The 6,520-nt window shown below is 39.6% G+C and overlaps 1 long non-coding RNA gene across 1 annotated transcript; it reads right to left on the bottom strand.

The window, feature by feature from the left end:
* Positions 1-1,448: 1,448 nt before the first annotated feature.
* Positions 1,449-6,224, bottom strand: LOC129435001 (uncharacterized). The gene is made up of 3 exons (XR_008641056.2): positions 4,840-6,224; positions 4,628-4,744; positions 1,449-3,276 (listed from the first exon to the last, which is right to left on the bottom strand). It is a non-coding gene; the product is annotated as an uncharacterized lncRNA (long non-coding RNA).
* Positions 6,225-6,520: the final 296 nt, after the last annotated feature.

Below are 6,520 nucleotides of genomic sequence, written 5' to 3'. Positions count from 1 at the left end.
CGAATGACGTCAGGCGCTTCTCCGCTCTCAGCGCTCCTTCAAAAACGCGTGCGCGGCAGGCGGCAGAAAACCGCAAGGCGCTCGGCGCGCATAAACAGCGCGCAAACGCGCCCTGCCCATAGAATATCATTCAAAAAAGGCGCCTGCAACTGCCATAAACGCTTTCGGTGTGACTGCAGCCCTAAAGGTGCCTGTTTTATCGTGTTGCAGTCTATTAGGCAACATTCCGCACAAGTTGGGTTTAGATTTGGAAATACATTACATCTACATTTCAGTGCTAACTGATAAGGTGATGATGATCATCATCTTTCTTTATAATTTTTAGCACTACCTCAAACTTAAGTGGCGTCTGTCATTTTCTTAAATAAGCCGCGGCAATGTTTCAAATGAGCTTCTAATAAGACAAACGCCTTTATTTTCCACGCGATCACTTTACCAAAACCATTTTGAAACTAAGGAGTCATTTGTCCTCCGATTACAAGCAGCATACAAGCTCCGCGGCGACGCGTTTGCGGGAATGATGTTTCGGATGAGCCGGAGGCAGAGCAGCAGAGAGATGCGACAGAGTTGCAAAATTGCAGGCGCAGCTCGAAATGGCTGTTATTATAAACAGCGTAACTTGTTTTAAACTAATCAGTTAATGGCTCGGTGGTCGGTTAAGAAAATGTTTAGTTTTCGCCATCCCTAATTTAATATTTAATCCTTGTCTGCTATATAAGTTCATTGTTTTGTTTTTTTTAATGCCGGTATGGCGGTATAGAAACTGATACCTTTGCTATTTTTAGATCCCGCGGTATACCATATTACCGTATTACCGCCCAAGCCTACTTTAACACTAATTAGGTACCAAACTTTATCTCTCTTAATGACTCTTTTAATTAAAGACCCAGTTCTCTTATCACATTTCAGAAGAAGCATAATGGTGATGATATACAATGCCCAGGAAACTGACAGAAGCGGATCAATGTTGTCACCTGAACAGGGCCGGAGTGGGACTCATTTTCAGCCCTGGAGTTTCATGCCTTAGACCGGCCCACTTTAGTTCACGACTGACTATTAAAATAATATCTTTAAACCCTCAGTAGTATAAGTCTGCAGTAGTGCACTGTTCTCTGCAGCCTTGCAATTCACTGTATTTTTCAAATATATAATTTCATATTCCGTGCAAATGCAATTATAATTTTTGCCATAATCATGCAGCCCTGCCATAAGACCATAATATTACTAAAGTAAACTTATTCAAAAACTAAAGGAAACAAATGTGTTTGTGTTTTCCTCTATATTTATATTTCTAAAAAATGGTGAGTCTTGAGATTAACTGTTGGGTTGATAACGTTTGGAAACCCCTGATATACAATACACAAGCAAGATTTATCAAGTATGCATTGGAAACAAATGGAAAAAAAGTCTTTTAGTACTTAGATCTATTGCTAAATAACGTAGGCTAAGGTAGGCCTACATTGTGTTAAAAAAAGAAAACATCATGGATATACTTTTGAAACTACTTTTTTTAAATAAACTAATGCGTTTTGCATCAAATAGATTTTTGTTCCTCTTGCAATAAACGATGAATAATGACTATTCATAGAGAATTCATCTATGACTTGGATAAAAAATATGTTTTGTAAATTCTTTTCCTTTTAGAGGCCAGCCTGTTTGTATTAAGACGCGCTCAAGTTTATTTAAAATATAATAGACGCGCGGGCGGCAAGCGCACTCAAAAGAGGCGCTCAAGTTTATTTAAAATATAGACGCGCGGCCGGCAAGCGCACTCAAAAGACGCGCTCAAGTTTATTTTAAATATAGACGCGCGGCCGGCAAGCGCACTCAATATAGACACGTCTGAAACAAAACTCGTGTTCAAATAAGCGCTTTGAAAACCAGAAGACAGCGGCACGTCCTGCGTTTCCCATGCGTTTTAGATATCAATGAACCCTAACGCAAGAATTCTTCCAATAAGTGGTCGGGACTCGGGACACAATCAACTTGTGCGTAAAGCGGCAGGGACATCTCTCACCCGCAAATACGCTTCATCCCGGTGGCATGACAACACCGGCCCTCGTGGCCAAAAAAAACAGACCGGCCCACCGGGAATCCTCCCGGTTCTCCCTATGGCCAATCCGGGCCTGCACCTGAACAACCTACCCTATGCATATATCATACATGACATGTTCGGTCCCGATGTGTTTTTGTTTACAAACTATTGACTTTACTATGCATTACATTTATCAATAAGGTGATTAAACTTGTTAAAGGGTTTAGATTGAATTTCCCAGTGTTGTTTCATGAAATAAATGGTCTATCGAAAGTAATAAATTTATTGCAACAAAGTATAAAAGTATAAAACACATTGAGTCATATTTTACAAAAACAGGCAATATGAATATAGAGCTTTATAGCATTGCATTGTTGTTTGTGCAACTTGAAAACAATGTAGAACATTTGAATGTATATTATGTGGACAGACAAAATATACATTGTTAGAACACATGCAGTGCGCCACATTAACACAATTAAACATTACAAAACTCCCTATGTGGTGATATAAATATCGTAATATAATTGTGTGTGATTGGCTGTTAGATTAATCCACATTGAGTAAAAATGCCCAGAGCTTATCATTACAATCGCCATAAATTTTATCATGATCATCAGATATGTTGATGTTTATCGCCCTAGTATAGAGACATTGTAAATGTTCTGTGAATCAAGAAAGTGTGGATCAAGAAATAAAGTTAGTATAAGGCACTTAATTGCAACATACAGATTGCCTTTATTTGTTACATTCCTGCACCTTTTGATTTGTATGCAATTAAAATTAATTGAATAATAACACAACAATAAACAGAATACTCAAAACAATGAATAAGTGAACCACATTTGTGTTCTTTACATATACAGGACTTTAGAACACACACGAAAACAAAGGTCCTAAACTGACAATAACTGACTTTAATCTGCTGTTTGCAGGGATAACTCTACATCAGTTCCTTTTAAAATGTGTTGAACTTGCCAATAAACACTACCCGCTGGTTCAGACAAAGTAGTCCCGCATCAGATTGCGTTGCACTTTTGCTGTTGCCATACAATTGCGATGTGAGGTGTATTTCATCGGTTGAAAAGCACCTATGATTCTTCCACTGCCCATCAACCATGTTGTGGTCAGCAGTCTGCTACAGCTGGAGTGGTAGCAAGTACCCCAAAGCAATGTGGAAACTGCCACTTCCTTTCGAAGTCCATGGCTATTGTATGCCACTCTCCTTCCGTTGATGGTGTCTAAAACAATAGGACACACCAAATGTCAGTGATTAAATTATTATGGACACACCAAATGTCAGTGATTAAATTATTATAAATTCAAGACTACAGTTTACAATGGATTTATTTGCATAGTTATATGTAGAACAAAATTGGAAAGCCATGCTTTATTGAGTCAAACACCTTGGGTCTCATTTATAAAACTGTGTAGGATCCTTACTAAAAGTCTACGTATGCACAAAAGCCAAAATGGCATACTTCAAAAAATATTAACTCATTCCCCGCCATTGACGAGTTATCTCGTCAATTATGAGTTAATATTTAACTAATAATTATGCCTTTCTGGACGAATTTCAAAGTGAAAGTGTAATACCGCTTTTATCCACTGGATGGCGCCAAAACCGAATTTATCAAAAACGGAAGTTAAAAAGAAGTAATGATTTATTTTAACAGCCTTTATGTTTGATAGTCATTCTGAGTCTGATATCTAACATAAATTCCTTTACAAAAACGCAATTTTTTAAGCTTTTTCCTCAAAATGTTGTATTTTTGAAGAGAAATATCCATATTTCAGTGGTTAAATTAAGTGGAAAAAGTAAATATATAATGAGACGTTTTTTCCCCTGTTTGTTTGTTTGTTTGTTTGAAAGCAAAGGGTGTGTTCTTTAATTTGATATAATTTGTATGTTTATATATTTATAGAAGATAATTTTTCCTGCAAGGAATTTTGTGAAACTTTTGTTAAAATCACAAAAATGCAGGTGGGCAACTTTTCTCAAAAAGGCTGGCGGTGAATGAGTTAAGACAGAAAAAGCAATGTTCCCTTTCTGCAAGTGTGCGTACATGAATTATCTTCAGATCCCACCATGCAAGCCCATTCTCCCATTAAGCTTTTTTTATAGATCACAGCCTTTGCGTGGGAACTGGCCTACGCATGTTTCCAGACCTGTTTTGTGCGTACCCATGCTTTATAAATGAGACCCCTTCTTACTTAATCCATATAAATAATTATAAAGATAAACTAGGGACTAAACAACATGTAGAATAACAAATATTACAATATTAGGTTTGGAAGTCATTTTATATTTATTGCTGTGTTAGTTAACATAATTCATGTTTATACACAAAATACTTTAATATACACATAGTGTAAGCTCAGATAAAATTATGAAATTAATATATACAGGTATATTCAGACCTAAAATAGAATTACTTATGCTTTTCGGAACAATATCCCTGTTTCTAATAATAGTTTTTACTAAAATACTTTTATCAAAGACAGTCAACTGCTGATGTCCACAATGTTATGGGTGTTCTTTTTTTAAATGAAGTAGTATATATATATCTTTATATTTTGTAATAACCCTACCTTCAAGAAATCATCCTTTATAACCTGGTACAGAGCAGAACAGGTATCCAAAACTATTTATGAGATGGTGCTGGTCCCCCATCCTGGACTTGAACCTGAGGGACTTGAATGTGTCACCTGCATGACACAAAAAAGTCCAAAAACATACCCAGACAGAAAAAACGTTATGACAACATTCCGTTCATATTCGTTTGAAATTAAATCACACAAACCTGTTGCATAGAATCGCAGGGTCAAAGTCAAATGCTCTCCAAGTCATGCTTTGCGCCTGTCCTATTCTATTTGAACGATAATTAAATCAAGAAACACAGCTTTTAAGCACAGATTTTAAGCACAGTAGACAAAACTTTGATATTTTAAATGTGATCATAGCCAAACATAAGCATGCAGCTATATTTCCTATGTAAACAAGCTGTACTCGCCTCCAACTCTTTAATCCCTGCTGTCCGCATGTGGTGCTGATCCACCTCTCCACATCCACATCTCTTTAATTTTTTTCTTTTGCGACTTTGCATCGCGCAAACGGTTTGCAGCACTAATTTCTGTCTGAAGTCTATATACAAACAAAAGTTCCCTTTCAATACGGTTCACTTCGCATTGCGTCAGTTGCTGACGCTATTGGGGAAACACCTGTTTACTCCGCGATTGAAGCCTATTGGTAAACGTCTGTAAAAAATACAGACCAATTACGTTTGAACCCACGCGTGGGATGCACACGTCCTTGTATAAGCGCGGGTCAAGCGTCAAGAGCTCATTAATTTTCTCCTTCAGCGCGAACCTCTCGCTGCTCCAAAGAAGATGAAGCCTTACCTCGCCGTCGACACAAGCCCTGCAGCGGAGTCCAGGCCTAGCGTCTTCCCCTGCCGTTCCGGCTGAGAACCGAAGATAGCAGAATCCAGGTCTAGCGTCTTCCCCTGCCGCTTTCCGGCTGAGAACCGAAGATAGCCTTCGCTTGCAGCTGTCGAGTGTTCAACGATTACAGAGCTTCATGCCCCTCCCCTCCTGGAGCAGTGCGATCTCATTTGTCTGCTCGATAGGGCGGACACGCCGCTATTGGAGCACTAAGAACACTTATTATAAGAGCTTATCCGGCCTGAATCTGTCTCACTCCGGTAGAGCTCACTATTCGTCTATACAAAGCTTCATGCCCCTCCCCTCCTGGAGCGGCGCAATCTCATTCGTCTGCTCGATAAGGCGGACACGCCGCTATTGGAGCACTAAGAACACTTATTATAAGAGCTTAACTGGCCTGAGTCTGTCTCACTTCGGTAGAGCTCACTTTTCGTCTGCCCGGTCATTTCTCCCTGGCTTAGACGGAATCAGAGTCAGAACAAATTTGTTTATAACATGCTGAGGCCCGAATACCTCCCTTTATTCAATCCCGTCCTATTCAGTGCGCTGAATATTGGTACATTTCTTATATACCCCGGTTTTTCTGCCCTTTAAATAAATGGCAAAACCGCGGGCCTCACGGCAGACTTCCTCTCTGTGATGGGTCCAGTCTGACATTAAACCACCCAGACATACTGCTCTGCTCTGTGAGCCGCTCTGGTCACCGTCACTACTGAGGCTCGTGCACCTGAACGGCCGAGATCTGGTCTTCGCAGCATAGCTGCGTCGACAGAGAACCAACTGTCTGGGAGAGGAAGGGTTAAGTCGCGCCACGGCTGGACTGCCCTGAAATGTTTTCTGTGTGCTGTTTATCCAAAAAACATACTGTGTAATACTGTCGGTTATGCGACCTCACTATAGTGGCGAACGGTATTGAATTCCTCTAAGAGCAATTTCCGTGCTTACTATACTGTGTATTGACACCCCACGGCTGTACGGTGTCTTTAAACACTTTTTGCCTTACCGACAAGCAGTCAGTAATACGCACACACGGCCTGCCGT

This window comes from Misgurnus anguillicaudatus, chromosome 24 (genome assembly GCF_027580225.2).
Source record: "Misgurnus anguillicaudatus chromosome 24, ASM2758022v2, whole genome shotgun sequence".
NCBI lineage: Eukaryota > Metazoa > Chordata > Actinopteri > Cypriniformes > Cobitidae > Misgurnus > Misgurnus anguillicaudatus.
The sequence above is the reverse complement of the archived record's forward strand: the minus strand, read 5'-3'. Positions and strand labels throughout refer to the sequence as shown.